This window comes from Oryctolagus cuniculus, chromosome 6 (genome assembly GCF_964237555.1).
Source record: "Oryctolagus cuniculus chromosome 6, mOryCun1.1, whole genome shotgun sequence".
Taxonomy (NCBI): Eukaryota; Metazoa; Chordata; class Mammalia; order Lagomorpha; family Leporidae; genus Oryctolagus; species Oryctolagus cuniculus.
The window spans coordinates 38,687,142-38,704,086 of record NC_091437.1 but is presented as its reverse complement, the minus strand read 5'-3'; the positions used below and the strand labels follow the sequence as shown (position 1 = coordinate 38,704,086).

The window sequence follows — 16,945 nt, the reverse complement described above, 5'->3', positions numbered from 1 at the left end:
CCAGATGGCCACAATGGCTGGAGCTGCGCCAATCCAAAGCCAGGAGCCAGGAGTTTGTTCTGGGTCTCCCACATGGGTGCAGGGGCCCAAGGACTTGGGCCATCTTCTATTGCCTTCCCAGGCCATAGCAGTGTTGGGCACCAAAAAATATGTTGTGCCCAGATCGTTAGATCCTCGCAGAGACCCCCCAGAGAGTCGATCACACCGAACTGCAAAAGCAAGGTTTATTCGGGAGTACAAGCCGCGACAGGGACCCCATCCAACCAACCGGCACAGCGGAGGAAGAAGCGAGGCCCCAGTCTTTGTTTGGGAGAGTTTTTAAAGGAAAAAAGGGCTACATCAGCAGGAAAAAAAGAGTTACATACAGCACCGGAGCTTTGGGTACAGGGAGTTACAGTGGGGGCTTACAGAACTGGAGCTTTGGGTACAGGGAGTTACTTTGTTCAGCAATCTCTACTGTGCTGTCCTTGGTCTACAGAGCTAGCTGTCCCTGGTGATCTTTGATATCTCCAGAATGCCTGAATGCCTGCTTTTACAAGGACCCGGGTCTGCTATGGGAAACGGAGGCTGCTTTTTTTATTGTTTTAAAATGGAGTCACTTTGGTTCTTCAGCAGAGAGCTGGTTGGAAGTGGAGCAGCTGGGACTTGAACCAGCGCCCATGTGGGATGCCGGCACTGCAGGCCAGGGCATTAACCCACTGCGCCACAGTGCCAACCCCTAGCACCCTGTTTTGCACCTTGCCTTTCCCCCTACTTTTTACTGTATCTTGAGAAGATAATTTCATGATTCTTATCAGATATAGTTTTGCCCTTTTGTTAAAAATCCTGGTGAATATACTGGCTTATTAACACAGGCTAAAATTAATAATAATTTACTCAGTCTTTCTAAAACAAAGTGTTTATTTCTATGAAGGCGAGGGTGACCAACTCAGCCCCTTGGCCTGAGATCTTCCCAAGTGCAGCACAGGAAGTCCTCTGTCTCAGTTCTGGGCACACCAGGATGGTCGGTCACCATATTTAAGTTCCAAATAAATATCAGACAAGTTTGAACAGGAGGTGGTAAATTTTAACAAGGCAAATAGTGAGCTTAGTCTTTACCCTGAAGTGGAAAGGTTAACCAAATATTTTCCATATGAAATAGGATTATCTCAGAATTTTGGCTATTATTGTTGGAAGTGCCTCGGACTTTTAGCTGAATGGTATTCCATTGTATGGCTTCACCATAGTTTTACTAAACCTTTCCCTCCTGATGGACAGTTAGTTTCCTTCCAGTGTTTTGCTCTAACAATCAAGCCTGCCATAAATGTCTTTATTTATCTGTTCTATAAACTGGGAAGTTTTACGTAATAATTTGTTTTGAAAATAAGGTTTTCCTGCTAAAAACGAAACTCAGAAAGCCACAGGACTAAAGGTTCTTTCATCTTGGGACTTGTATGAGTCCCTTTTCCCTCAGGTGACTGACTGGGCCGAGGATGGCTTTAAAATGGGTTGGCTGCCAGGGCCCTGGGAAGGAAGCCCAGGCCAAGGGGAGAGGCTTCCTGGGGTGCATGAGGGAGAAAAACAGCCCAGCGCTGTGGTTCCCAGCTTGGAAGGGGTTGTTTATCAAGGCTGGTGGGAGAGAAGAGTTGGCCAGACTCTGAGGGGTCCAGCGTTGGCCGGGAGCAGGACTGAGAGACTGGAGCCATTCAGCTGTGTTCTAAAAGGGGCAGGGAAAGGAAGGGAAAACAGGTCCAGACACACACTGGGTGGCTGCTGGCTGGCCAGGGCTCTCGGTACAATAAGTCTGGTGCCAGGCTGTGGGGCCCAGCCAGTCTCCCCCCAGGAATCCACCCCAGAATGGTTTAGGTCAGTTCCGCAGTTGCTCCTTGGGGCTGTTAGGAATGGATTTTTACAGTTGGGGATAATTTAGTACTTTTCCAGAGAGACAGGCTACTTGGGCCAGAAAGGTGATTTTCCAGCCACACTGTCTGCTCCATGTGTATAAATGCATCCTCCATCCATCAAAGGGGCAGCAGTAGCACTCGCCAGACGTTTAATGCTGTTGGTGAAACACGAGGTGCCAAATCAGGAAAGTCTCAGCAGTGCTGGTCCGTCAAACCAAGCAAAGCTGCTTACCGTGGGAATCCTCTGGGCCCTCAACATGCTGACACTCTGCTTGGGAGTTTTCACACAGGAAATCAAGACTGCCTCCTCTTCCCCAAACTTTTACAGCTTGAAGCTTGAAACTTATTTACCAACCCAGAACATTTAATAACATCTTTGCTGATGTCGATTGCTAACTCTAATGTATAGGATAAGGCAGAAGCCAGCAGGCCTGCCCTTAAGTACTAAAAAAAAAATCTAGGACCAAGAGAGCTCGGTGGAATTTGGCCAACCATGGGAGAGCTCGTGGACACTGTCATGTCCTAGCAGGGGTAAGGAATGTTCAGACAGCAAGCCATACAAAGGCCATGGAATCGTTTGATCTGGCCCTACCAAGGCACCCACTGGTAGGACTGGAAATTCAGTAAGTCTACAACAGGCCAATTTTTAAGCTGACAATTTTGTGTGGCCCACAAATGATGTTATAAATATCCAGATGGCTCTTGGCAGAAGAAAGTTTCTTCACCCCTGTGAAAGCACAGCGGTCGTCTTTCCTGATATAAAGTGATCGGCTGTCATAAACATGAAAGTCTGAACTCATTGAAAGAGTGGAGTGAGATAGCAAGAAAGCGTGGGCTTGCTCCAGGTCCATCCCTGCATCATACTTCCGGTCTCCAGAGACTGGGTGTCGTCCCTAACCACAGTGCTCTCAGGGAGCCTCTGTGTGTCAGGCTTGGTGCACACAGGACAACGGGAGAGAGGCCCCAGTGTGGGGTTCAGAGGAGGCCTGGAAAGAACACATCATCAGATTGGCATCCACTTTGTGTGGCTCTGTGTCTGACTCCACCTTCCCTAATGCATTCCTTTGGGCTAAATTGCAAAGCCATCTGCAAAGAACCATTGCCAGGATCCCTGGCGGCCTCTTTCCCTTGACATCCATGTGGAAACAGCCAGGTCTGATGTTGGTTGGTAGAGGGTAGAACGCCTTGAACTAGAGGCTGCATTTCCAACTCTTTCCCATTCTCTAGTCATTGGACAAGGCTAGTGCCTTATATCTAGGGTGACTTCTCCTGAAATGAATTGGGAAATGAAATGTGAGGGAGTGAGGGAGAACCCAAGCCTAATGCACATTGCCAGTAATTCCCTGGTGGATCTCATTCTTTTGCTGGGGTGGGGGTGGGGCAGGCATTTGGCACATCAGTTAAGCCTCTGCTTGGGACTCCTGCATCACATATCTGGGTGCCTGGGTTCCAGATTCAGCTCTGTGCCCAATTCCAGCCTCCTGCTGATGCCCATCCTGGGTAGCTCAGTGGTTGGGTCCCTGCCACCACGTGGGAGACCTAGACAGAGTTCTGGGCTTGCTGGAGTGTGGGGAGTGAACCAGTAGATGAGATCTCTCTCTCTCTCTCTCTCTCTCTCTCTCTCTCTCTTCCTCCCTCCCTCCCTCCCTCCCTCCCTCCCTCCCTCTGTCAAATAAATAAATTTTCTTTTATTTTTTAAGCTTTTTATTTATTTATTTATTTATTTGAAAGGCAGAGTTCCAGAGAGGCAGAGACAGAAGGAAAGAGGAGAAGGGAGAGGGACAGGGACAGGGAGGTCCTCCAGCTGCTGGCTCACTCCCCAATTGACTACAACAGCCAGAGCTGGGCCGATCCAAAGCCAGCAGCTAGGAGCTTTTTCTGGGTCTCCCACATGGGTACAGGGCCCCAAGCACTTGGGCCATCTTCCACTGCTTTCCCAGTCCATAGCAGAGAGCTGGATCAGAAGTGGAGCAGCCGGCACTTGAACCGGTGCCATATGGAAGGCTAGCACTACAGGCGGTAGCTTAAACCACTATGCCACAGTGCCAGTCCCATAAATAAATAAAAATTTAAAAAAAGAAAGTCCTTTCCAATGTATATATATATATATATATATATATATGCATATATGTGTGTATATATCAGACTGTCATGGTATATACCTTAAATATATATAATTTTTATTTTTTTTTCACAGTCAGAGTGGACAGTGAGAGAGACAGAGAGAAAGGTCCTTCTTTTCCACTGCTTCACCCCTCAACGGCCGCCACGGCTGGTGCACCACACTGATCCGAAGCCAGGAGCCAGGTGCTTCCTCCTGGTCTCCCATGCGGGTGCAGGGCCCAAGCACTTGGGCCATCCTCCACTGCCCTCCCAGGCCACAGCAGAGAGCTGGACTGGAAGGGGGCAACCTGGACTAGAACCCAGTGTGCCAGCGCCACAGGCAGAGAATTAGCCTAGTGAGCCGCGGCGCCGGCCTTGTTAATTATTTTTTAAAAAGAAAGTCTTTTTCCCTCTTTCTTCCCCTGTAAAATGGGAAAGGCAGACTGTCCCAGTTATTTGTCAGTTCTTTGACCAGAGGAAGCCTTCTGTCAAACCAAGTCTTAAGCAGCATCCCATGTAAAACAGATAAACGTGGCATTTGGCCAGAATGTTTTTAAGGGGATGTTCCGTCATCATAGCATGGGAGTGTTCACAAGTCAGGAAGGAGGCAGCTTTTAGGAGGCAGGGGAGAACTGTGATTGGGGCAGGACAATGGAACAGCTGCAGAACCCCGTGTCTTGACTTGGATGATGATTACGTGTGGGTTTTCCTTAGAATTAGCCAGTAAGTTATAAAAATAGTACCGTGCTAATGCCTCATAAAGTCATTCACGAGCTGTCGCTGTGGCACAGCAGGTTAAAGCCCCGGCCTACAATGCCAGCATCCCATATGGGTGCTGGTTCAAGACCCAGCTGCTCCACTTCTGATCCAGCTCTCTGCTATGGCCTGGGAAGGCAATAGAAGATGGCCCAAGTCCTTGGTCCCCTTCACCCATGTGGGAGACCTGGATGAAGCTCCTGGCTCCTGACTTTGGATCAGCTCAGCTGTGGCCATTGTGGTCATTTCGGGAGTGAACCTGCAGATGGAAGACCTCTCTCTCTCTCTCTCTCTCTCTCTCTCTCTCTCTCTGGCTATACTTCTCTCTGTATATCTTTTAAATAAACAAAATAAATTTAAAAAGTCAATCATTGAGGAACACAAACATGTCCGTTGGGTTTGGCACAAAATGACAAAAACCCCAAATATTAGGGTACTGCAAAAAGCTTGTAGGAGAATGGAATTAAAAGATTAAGTTTATTTTGGCACAAAATTTGAAAAAAATCTGTGTGAGGTTTTTTCATAATATACATTTTTCATGTATATTTCAACTGGATTTCAATTTTTTTTGCTACAAACATCTCTTTTTAAAAAAATTATTTATTTATTTATAAGTCAAAATTACAGTGAGAGAAGGAAAAACAGATCTTCCATCTGCTGTTTCACTCCCCCCTTGGCTGCAATGGCTGGGGCTGGGCCAGGCTGAAGCCAGGAGCCAGGAGCTTCTTCCAGGTCTCTCATGTGAGTTCAGGGGCCCAAGCATTTGGGACATCTCCATTGCTTTCCCAGGCACATTAGCAGGGACCTGGACTGGAAGTGGAGCAGCTGGGACTGGAGCCGACACCCATATGGAATGCCAGCACTGTAGACAGCAGCTTAACCTGCTGCACCAAAGCATTGCCCCCAAAATAAGCTTATCTTTAAAAAAAAAAAAGTCTTGTATTTATGATTTGAGAGGCAGACAGACAGGCAGGGAGCTCCCATTTGCTAGTTCATTGTGCAAAGCCCAGAAGCACCAGGGCTAGGCTGGGTTGAAACTGGGAACTGGGAACCCAATCCAGGTCTCCCATGTGGGTGGCAGGAACCCAATGACTTGAGCTGTCACCACTACCTCCAGAGTCCACATCAGTAAGAAACTGGACTCAGGAGTCAGAGAGGGGCATGAACCCTGGTACTCTGCTATGAAACATGGACATCCTAACTCGTGCCTTAACTGCTTGGCTAAATGCCTGTGCCAAACTTATCTTTTAATTACATTTTCCATGAACTTTCTGAAGTACTATTGCAGAGTCGCCTACATAAGACGAAAGTCTATATCTCTTCATGTAAATGAATTCTGCAGGTAGGCATTCCAGGGCACTTAGCTTAAGCAAGTAAGTAAAGGTGACTCAACGATACCCAGCACCCAAGTCTCTTTCACCCCGTGTCCGTCATCCCAGATGTGATGTTTCCAACTGAAAGCCCGAGTCGGCTCCTTGAGTTCTACCGCTGTGGCCGTATTAGAGCACAGGAAGAGGGATGAGAAGGGTGTGCTCCCTGTCTTCTAAAGAAGCCCCCAGAAGTCACACCCACAGCTTCCTCTTACATCCCATTAACCAAAACTTGACTGCATGGCCCTACCTAGCCATAAGGAAGCGTAGAAAACAGTCTTTAACCTGCAGTTTCCACAGCCAGGGAGAAAAGGAAAGGGTAGATTTAGGGGACAGCCCGCAGACTGTGCCACAGCGGCTTGGTGGATTTTGGCCTCTGATCTGTTGCAACATGAACTGTGGCTAATGTAGGCATCTTCGCTGTTTCTCAGTCACAATTTTAAACACAGCTGCAGGTATGCAACGTGAGATGAATGTTCATAGTTTTTTTTTTTTTTAATTTATCTATTTGAAAATTAGAGTTACACAGATAGAGAAGGAAAGGCAGAAAGAGAGAGATCTTCCATTCCACTGGTTCACTCTCCAATTGGCCACAACGGCTGGAGCTGCACTGATCTGAAGCCAGGAGACAGGTGTTTCTTCCAGGTCTCCCACGTGGGTGCAGGGGCCCAAGGACTTGGGCCATCTTCCACTGCTTTCCCAGGCCATAGCAGGGAACTGGATAAGAAATGGAACAGCCAGAACTTGAACCGATGCCCATATAGGATGCCAGCACTGTTAGGCAGTAGATTCACCCACTGTGCCACAGCATCAGCACTAATAGTTTTTGAAACTACAGAAATACTCACAGAATGTGACCCAGGAACTCCCTAAGAGCTTGCGCAGCTTTGCCATTCTAGAATTCTGTGGAGCTCCTGCCCCTGCTCATGAGCTTACTGAGGGCTTCCTCTCTCTCTGGAGACTGGCAGGGCCTTCTAGTTGCCTTTAGAACTAAGAACGGTGCTCATTGTTGGAGTCAGCACAGCCCCAGCCAAGTACCTTGAAAACTCTCTGTCATCAGCCTCCTCTTCCCTCTGGGCCTGGGAGTTCCCCCAAGGAGGTGTAGTTTATGGAGGCCTTGAAAACTCAGGGTTTCCAAGCAGCGCCTGCTTCTTAGCAGGGAGTGGCTCAGATGTTCCTTCCAGAGTCACAGAAATCCTCACGGGAGAAAGGTCGTGCTGCCCTTGACCCAGAGAGGCTGGGAGGTTTACTTGAAGTGCCCAGCAACCTAGAGCAGGGTGGAGCCTGGTACTGCTTGTCTGATGCTTTCCAAGGCATCATCATTGGGTGAATTTAAAACACTGGCTATATTCCAGGCTCTGTACCTGCATTATTTCGTTGAATTCTGTTAACCATGAGATACTTTCTTTCTCGAGTTTGTCATTTTTTTTAAAGATTTATTTATTATTTAAAAATGAGAGTTACAGATAGGGAAAGATGTGGTGGCGGGGGAGATCCTTCATCTCCCTAGATGGCTGCAATGGCTAGGGCTGGGCCAGACCAGAGCCAGGGGCATCTTTTAGGCTCCCATATAGGTGGCAGGGGCCCAAACACTTGAACCATCTTCTGTTGCTTTTCCCAGACCATTAGCAGGGAGCTAGATGGGAACTGGAGCAACTGGGATATGAACCAGCACCCAACTGGGATGCCAGCATTGCAAGTGGCAGCTTTACCTACTGTACCACAATGCCAGCCCCTCGTTTGTCATTTTGTAGGTAAGGAAACTGCCATCCAGATAAGTAAGTTGTCCAAGAACACATTGTTATTTGGAGTGGACCGTAGCTTGTATTCACACAGCACACTGGCAGAGCCTGTACTTTGACTTCTGTGCTGAGAGCAAATGCCTACCTGTGTGAGGAAGACGCTGCCTTGCACTGCTTTGTCTAGATGTCACACCCTTTGTCCCGATTTCATGACCCTCATCAATCTGTAGAAGCCTGGTTTAGTACCCTGGCCCTGAGGTGTATCAAACTGTAGGAGCCTGGTTTAGTACCCTGGCCCTGAGGTGTATCAACCTGTAGGAGCCTGGTTTAGTACCCTGGCCCTGAGGGGTAGATATAAAACTTTGCGCTGGTGCAGAAGCTGGACCTGCAGACAAGGTGTGCGTGGGTGGTACTGATATTTGCAAGAGCATTGACTCAGTCTGTCTGCTTATGGCCATCCAGCAGCACTATAGACTGATCCAGCGGAAATCTGCAAAGGTGCTGACCCTGCATAGGTGAGAACCTTGAAATGCTGTAGCTGGACTGGAGCAAGGCACTCCCTTAGGGATACAGGTGTCTCAAACAGCTACCTAACCCCGCGCCAAATGCTCACACCATTCCAATTAATTTTTTCAACCTCTTTTTTTTTTTTAAAGATTTATTTATTTGTTTGAAAGTCTGAGTTACACAGAGAGAGTAGAGGCAGAGAGAGAGAGAGAGAGAGAGAGAGAGAGAGAGAGAGATATCTTCCATCCGCTGGTTCACTCCTCAGTTGGCTGCAATGGCCAGAGCTGCGCCGCTTCAAAGCCAGGAGCCAGGAGCTAGGAGCTTCCTCTGGGTCTCCCACGTGGGTGCAGGGGCCCAAGGCCTTGGGCCATCTTCTACTACTTTCCTAAGCCATAGCAGAGAGGTAGATCAGAAGTGGAGCAGCTGGGTCTTGAACCAGCGCTGATATGGGATGCCGGCACTTGAGGCCAGGGCGTTAACCTGCTGCACTATAGTGCCGGCCCCATTTTTCAACCTTTTTAAAAGAATTATAGATTTTGCAACAATCATAAGCTGCATAAGAAGTTGAAAAGATAGTAAAACACACAGTTCCTATAAACCTCTTTTTCCTCAGTGGGTTTCATTTTACACAGTTCCTTCCTGGCTAATTCTTACTCGAGCCTATGAGTTAGTATGATCGTCACTGTTTGACTTATAAGCAAACTGAGTCCCAGAGAAATGAAACACATTGCTCAAGGCCCCCAGCAATTTGGCGCTGAGTCGGACTTAAATCCAGATCCTCCTGATTCCAGTGTTTGCTCCCGCTCCCATGAATTCTTTTTCTTCCCCAGTCCCCTCCCTGGCCCTGCACCGGGAAAGAGGAAAAGTCCTGAGAGGCCCAGCTCTGCAAAGAAAGCAGCTCTCCACAAGCCCCAGAGGCAGAAGGGCCCAATACCGTCTGCTCAGCTTGGAGGAGCCTCCCCACATAACTTGGCCACCGAGTCAGCAAAATTATTTGTGTGACCCAGACGGCAGCCCAGACACAGCGCCGCTCCTTTCTGAAGCCAGCAAACCTTCTGCACGCCCACGTTCCCCTCCGCCTGCCGTGACTCTCCTGCCCATTCTCAGGGGGACAGTGGCTGCCCTCTTGGTCTCATAGAGGGGAGAAGAAGCTCTACGGCTGCTGACTTCACGAGAGGTCCCCTCACAGTCAGAGAGTGGACTTCTGCGAAAGTGACAGAAAACCCAGCCCCAGCCAGTGTAAGCAAAAGGGGATTTACGGGCTCATGCAGAGGAAACGCGCAGAAGTAGGGCTGTGCATCACATGTACCACAAAAACCCGGTTGCAGCTCTTTCAGTCTCCCTCTGCAAGCAGTGTGGCCCCCGCGATGTGTGACGGGCTGAGATCCCATCAGACAGCCTTGCTTTAAGGAGCGCATTCCCCTGGACACTGCTTCGTCCCAAGTCTGCCAGCCAAGGAGGAGGAAGAGGGGAAGAGGGCAAAGTCTCCCTCCTTTCAGAGCTTTCCCAGAAGAGCCACACACTGATTTCTGCTTAGAAATCACTGGGGAAACCACGTCACATGGCCTCCATGCCTTGTGAGGGGGGAAGCTGAGTATTTGGGGCTGGAGGTGGAACTCCCTGAGCAGAACCAGGTCTGCTGATATGGGCAGACCAGAATGTAAACAGCAGTGTCTGCTCCAGGGGCCCAGGCCACAGTTCCAGGGCCGGTTTCTCTGGTGCTCTCTGTCTCTCTCTGTCTCTCTTGCTCTCGCTTTCACTCTCTCTCTGTCTCACTTTGCTTCTCTTGCTCTCTCTCTCTCTCTCTCTCTCTCACACACACACACACATGCATGCACTCCTTTCTTGTCTTTATTTATTTATTTTGACAGATAGAGATAGACAGTGAGAGAGAAAGGTCTTCCTTCGATTGGTTCACCCCACAAATGGCCGCCACCGCCAGCGCTGCACCAATCTGAAGCCAGGAGCCAGATGCTTCCTCCTGGTCTCCCATGTGGGTGCAGGTGCCCAAGCACTTGGGCCATCCTCCACTGCCTTCCCGGGCCACAGCAGAGAGCTGGACTGGAAGTGGAGCAACCGGGACTAGAACCCGGCGCCCATACGGGATGCCAGCGCCGCAGGCAGAGGATTAGCCAAGTGAGCCACGGCACCGGCCCCCTCTCTTGTCTTTATTGTTCAGTCTTATGCCCATCTCTTTCTTTGTCTCTGTCTCTCTGTCTCTCTGTGTCTCTCGCTCTGTCTCACTCTTTGTCTCGCATGCTCTCTCTCTTTCTCTCTCACACACACATGCACGAGCATGCACTCCTGTCTTGTCTTTATTGCTAGTCTTATGCCTGTCTCTTTCTTTGTCTTTTCTCTGTCCTCTCTGTCTCTGTGAGCGTCTCTTCCTGTCTCTTGCTTTCTCTTCACTCTGCCCTTCTGCATCGTGGCTTCATGTCCATGTAACCTCCCCTGTGGTCTTCAGAAGGCTGCTGCTTCTCTGATCTTGCATCATTCCTACTCGGGCTGGGAGGAACCCGCCAGATTGTCTGTTGCAGCTGCAACATTCCATCCCATGTCCATGCTGGGAGAGTTACTGTGGCCCCAGGGAACGGGATGGACTAGCCTGGTCACTTGTGCTTTTTCTGAGCAGGTCTGAGGGTGCAGATCAGGATGTTGCCCAAGAAGAAAATCAGAGCATGATTCTCAAAAAAAAACAAAAATGGTGCTGGTGGTCCCAAATCAGACCAGACGAATCATAAACCAGTGTCTACTGCTGAATCTTAAGCAGGATCATGCTCAAAGGCTTCTAAATCACTGAAGATCAACTAGATCTTCCCAAATATTGGATTATAGTGTCATGTTTTAGGGGTGGGCCTTGTGGCATTACCAGCTAAGCCACTTCTTTTGACACCCACATTCCTTATCAGAGCGCTGGTTCAAGTCCCTGCTGCTTTGCTTTCCACTCAGCTCCCTGCTAATGCCTCTGGGGAAGGCAGCAGATGATAGCTCAACTGCTTGGGCCCCTGCCATCCGTATGGGAGACCCAGATGGAGTTCCCAGCTCCTGGCTTCGGCCTGGCCCCCATCTAGCTATCACAGCCATTTGGGAAGTGAACCAGCGGACTGAAGATCTATCACTCTCTCTCTCTGTCTCTGCTTCTCTGTATGTCACTCTGCTTTTCGAGTAAATAAATAAATATAAAAACAATATGTTTTAAATATATATAGATACATTTACATACATTTAAAGTAAGTTTTAAAACGTAAAATAGTATTTTTAAAACATTAAAATTGGTAAAACACTACTTGTAACTAGTTTTACAATGGGATTTGTATATACATTCACTTGCATTCGGAGCTGTATTCCTAGGGTGTGACCAAGGTCCCAGGCTAGTACCTATCACTTCATTGTTAAGTGTTTTGAGTTTGAATGTCTTTAGATAGGGTAGCTACTCTCCAGCTCCCTGTGCTCATCCTTGGGTATGAAACTGGGCTACTTCACCAAATCCTAACACCTGGCCGTGGTTGTTTAGTGCAGTGCTTGGGACCACTTGGGGTGTCCGCATCCCATACTGGAGTGCCTGAAATCAGGCTCTGAGTCTACAGACCCCGGCTACCTGCTAATGTGCGCCCTAGGAGGAAGCTTAAGTACTTAGGTCCTAGCTGCCTAAATGGGAAACCCAAATGAGTTCCTGGCTCTGTGCTTTGGCCTGACCCAGCCTCAGCTGTTTATGGACATTTGGAGAATGAACCAGTGCTGTTCTCTGTACCTTTCTCTCTGACTCTCTGCCTTTCAATACATAAACATAAAATAAATAAACATTTTTAAAATATTTACATCTTCCTTGGATCAGGCAGTATTCATTAAAATTGCGGGAGAAAAACCAAGGGTGGGCAAGTGCTCGTACGGAGAATAACCACTGAAGTATGAATCAAGCCTGAGTTGCGTGAAGGATTTTGGTGGAAGCTGAGGACAGGTGATGGAATGTTTTGGAAGTGAGCTGAGATTCTGGTTTTGACCACAAAGGAGATGGGAAGCCACTAAATGTTGTATTTTCAGGGAGATTCTAGGGAGTGCCTCTTTGAAACCAAGGATAAAACAATTTGTTCTGGAGAATGAGTACAGGTTAAAACGAGGCAGACAAGGATGGCCTTGCTTGGTCCTGATGGCGAGAAGGGCTGAGTGTGCCTGCCAAAAGAGTTTGGGAAAGTCTTTAAGAGAAACAAGGGTCAACTCCATCCAGCATCTGGGCTCTGGTTTTCATGGCTGTTCATACTCTAAATGAAGGTCATAAATAAAATTTGGATTCTTGGGGCTTCTAAGCAAAGCTGCTAGGGCCGTTGAACTCTGAGAATGACTCACGGGCCGTGTGGTAAATGACCGGAGCCAAGGTTAAGTTTGCTGTGTTTGATGGGAAGGATGAAAGCAGTGCCAGAGGTGATCAGCAAGGTCACTCTCGGGGGAGCCTGGGAAAGCTAGGAAGTGGCGTCCTGAGTCTGGTAAGCTGATTGAGCAGATAAGAGCTAATGAAACGCCTGCTGTTTCTTGAGCACCCACGTGGGAGACCTGGGTGAAAGCTCCTGGCTCCTGGCTTTGGCCTGACCCAGTGCTGGCTGTTTCAGCAGTCTGGGAAGTGAACCAGCAGATGGAAGATCCCTCTCTCTCTGTCTCTCTCACAGTCTCTCTCCATAATTCTGCCTTTCAAAATAAAAAAAAATAAAATGCTAAAAAAATTTTATTAATTGTATTTATTTGAGGGAAAGTAAGAGAGAGAGAGAGAGAGAGAGAGAGAGAGAGAGATCGAGATCCCATCCGCTGGTTTTCTACCCAATACCCATAGCTAAGGATGAACTAGTCTGAAGCTAGGAGCTGGGAACCCAGTCCAGGTCTCCAGGTGGGTGGCAGGGACTCAAGTACTTGAGCCATCACCTGCTACATCCCAGGGTGCACATTAGCAACAAGCTGGAACAAGGAGTGGGACTAGGACTCACAAGCAAACACTCCTATATGAGATGTGGACGTCCCAAGCCATGTCTTTACTACCATGCCAAACACCCACCCCACGGGACTTATTTATATGTCAGGCATTGGGCTAAATATTTTACATAAATTCTCTGTCCCTGAATTTTCTCACTGCTCTATGTGGATAGGTGCTCTAATCCCATTCTGTGGGGGTGGGAGGTGAAATCAAGAGACATTAAAACAGTTTTTTTTTTGACTGATTTCTACCTATGGATGAGTTGAAAAGTACAACTGGAATTTTTAAATGTTATTTTCCTCCTGCTTACAGTGAGTCAGAAAGTCACGGCCCGGTGCATTTTAGCCTCAGTCCATTGCTCCTTCCTCACCGGGGTCTTCCCCCTGCAGGAGCACCTCTCCCAGGCTTGCACCTGTGTGTGAGAAGAATGGCTGTGCCCACCACTGCTTCAGGGACAGGAACGTCCCACAGCCTGGCCAATCCACACATTGTGTTCTCGGGTCAGGGAGACAGCAGCTGTTCTGCCAGCTGCTCTAAAACACAGATGGTCTGGGGAGGAAGGGTCAGGACCATGGAGCAGGCAGGAGGCCAGGGAGAACACAGCTTTTGAAACCCACCACTAGCCCAGTAACACATTCTGTTGTAAGTGGTGACAGCTGGACCATAAGCTCTGTGAACTCGGGGACTGTCCCGCTGCATCCTAGCACAAACTGTAGTGTTCACGGAAATGCAAAGTAAGGAGCTTTCCGGTGAGAACACAACTGAGTGAGAACGAGATTCCTCGTCTCTCTCTCCCAGTCCTGGGCTCACTGTACAATTCCAGACTTCCCCAGGGTAGGATGCTTACATTTTCTGCTGGGAAGTTTATATTGGCACGAATAACACATCCCACGTGAATGATCTTCTTGTCATGTCTTTCCCAAGCCTTCTGATTACATCAAGGAGAAAGTCAGTCTGGAGCTAGTGAATTGCTAACTACTACTATTACCACCACCACCACTACTACTACTACTTTTCCTCCTTCCTTCCCTTCCTTTCCTTCCTTCCTCCCTCCTTCCCTCCCTCCCTCCCTCCCTCCCTCCCTCCCTTCCTCTTCCTTCCTCTTTGCCTCCTCCCCACCTCCTTCTTCTTCCTTTTTTTCTTCTTTTTAAGATCTATTAATTTTATTTGAAAGGCAGAGTTACAGAGAGAGGGAGAGACAGAGAAAAAGAGAGATCTTCTGCCCACTGATTAACCCCAAATGGCCACAACATGCAGGACTATGCCGGGTAGAAACCAGGAACCTGGAATTCCACCCAAATCTCCCACATAGGTGGCAGGGCCCAAGTACTTGGGCCGTGTTCTGCTTCTTTCCCAGGTGCATTAGCAGGGAGCCTGATTGGAAGTGGAGCAGCCAGGACTTGAACCGAACCAGTGTTCATCTGGGATGCTGGTGCTGCAGGCAGTGAGTTAATCTGCTGTGCCACAGTGCCAGCACTTACACTTCATTCTTGTGTCTCCCTTAATCTATTAGAGTTCCTCCCTGCCCCTCACCGTCTTTTGTCATGCCATTTACTTATTGAAGAAACTGTTATTTGTCTTGCAGAATTTCCCATATTCTGGTTTGGTTAATTTAATTTTTCTGGTGTTTTAAACATATTCAGATTCAGGTTAACTTATTTTGTCATGATTAGTTCTTAGATTATGGTATGTACGTAAAAAACAAAGTCTAGGGATGGACGTTGAGGTTCAGCAGTTTAAGCACAGCTTCTGAAATCCCATATTGGTGTGCTGGTTTGAATCCTGGCTGCTCTGCTTCCAATCCAGCTTCTGGCTAATGTACCTAGGAGTGCAGCAGATGATGGCTCAAGTACTTAGGCTCCTGCCATCCATGTAACAGACCCAGATGGAATTCTAGGATCCTAGCTTCAACCTGGCGTCACCCTGGCTGTTATGGTTCACTTTTAGGGAGTGAACCAGTGGATGGAAAATATCTTTCTCTTTCTCTGTCTCTGTCTCTGTGTAACTTTACCATTCAAACAAACAAACAAACAAATAAATAATTTTATTTGAGAAGCAGAAAGACACACACAAAGAGCTTCCATCTGCTGGTTCACTTCCGAATTGCCTGCAACAGTCCAGATTGAGCCAGGAGCTAGGAACTCAATCTAGGTCTTCAATGTGGGTGTAGAAGCCCAAATTACTTGGGCCATCACCACTGCCTCCCAGGATCTACCTTAGTGGGAAGCTGGAGTCAGGAGCCAGAGCTGAAACTATGATATGGAATGAGGACATCTTAATTGCTACTCCCATAATTAAACTCCCATAATTAAAACTTAATAGCATAATGTTCGTATCATTGTTCATTACTTCCTACTTAAGATTATTATATCAAGAAGCTTTCTGGCAGCAAACAGATGGCACTTTCAAAGTGAATAACCTGAGAATTTAATCAAGGAGCTGTTTATAAAGATGTATGCCTGTGTGGGTCAACCACGGGAATGGTTCCATCCCTAAGGCTGCTCACTGGAGGCAAGGGAGACTGGGCTCTAGAACCAGAGGGAGCTGGGCCTTGGACAGCACAGCCAGCCTGTTATAATCCCCTAGGGGAGGAATGGGGGAATAAATACTCCAGCTTTGCTCTCTCCTTCCTATCTCCCACCGATGCTGTCTCCTGGCCAGAACTCAATGGAAACAGAGCCCACAGGAGCACAGGGATGTGGGCCCTGCAGTCAGCCCTGGCCCTGGGGCAGATGGGGAGGTGTGGCCAGGACATGTGAAGGACAAACACACCTGGTATAGCAAGTGACACTTGTGTTTTCACTCATGAAGTGGTGAGTTTTCCTTTAAATTAAACCTATGTAGGGTTGACAAAGTGAGTTGAAATGAAGCCAATAGGAGGGGATCTCAAAAAGTTCATGAATAGGTATCATGAATGATCCATGCATGGATGATTTCACCTTTTTTACACCAAGTAAACTTTTTTTTAAAAGATTTTTGTTTGAAAGTCAGAGTTACACACATGGAGAGAGAGAGAGAGAGAGAGAGAGAGAGAGAGAGAGAGAGAGGTCTTCCATCCACTGGTTTACTCCCCAGTTGGCTGCAACAGCCAGAGCTGTGCTGATCCGAAGCCAGGAGCCAGGAGCTTCTTTCAGGTCTCCCACACGGGTACAGGGGCTCAAGGAAATGGTCCATCCCCCACTGCTTTCCCAAGCCATAGCAGAGAGCTGGATCAGAAGTGGAGCAGCCAGGACTTGAACTGGCACCCATATGGGAAGCCTGCACTACAGGTGGTGGCTTTACCCGCTATGCCACAGCGCCGGCCCCCAAAGTAAAAATTTTAAAAAACATTTTATTTCTTTTCTTTTTATTTGAAAGGCAGAGAGACACAGGCAGCGACAAACAGAGAAGGATCTTCCATTCACTGGTTCACTCCCTCCGATGCCCACAAAGCCAGGGCTGAGCCCTGCTGAGCCAGGAGCTGGGAACTCAAACTGAGTCTGTCCCCTTGTGTTTTGGATAATGGCGTCTCCTGGCTGCCTTTGTCCTGGGCTTTCAGTAGTCTCAAAGAAGCATCAGGGAAATGACGTGTTCAGTTGGAGAGCGCTGCAGAGGCCCTGGAGGTCACCAGGTGAAGGGGCTTGA

The 16,945-nt window shown here is 48.2% G+C and overlaps 1 protein-coding gene across 1 annotated transcript in view; it reads left to right on the top strand.

Annotated features, from left to right (window-relative positions):
- ATOX1 (antioxidant 1 copper chaperone) overlaps window positions 1-12,212 on the top strand; it is a 39,269-nt gene extending 27,057 nt beyond the window's left edge. The window contains exon 5 of the transcript XR_007918994.2: window positions 9,192-12,212. The gene's annotated coding sequence lies outside the window, so the exon portion shown is untranslated. The remainder of the gene's footprint in view (window positions 1-9,191) is intronic.
- Window positions 12,213-16,945: the final 4,733 nt, after the last annotated feature.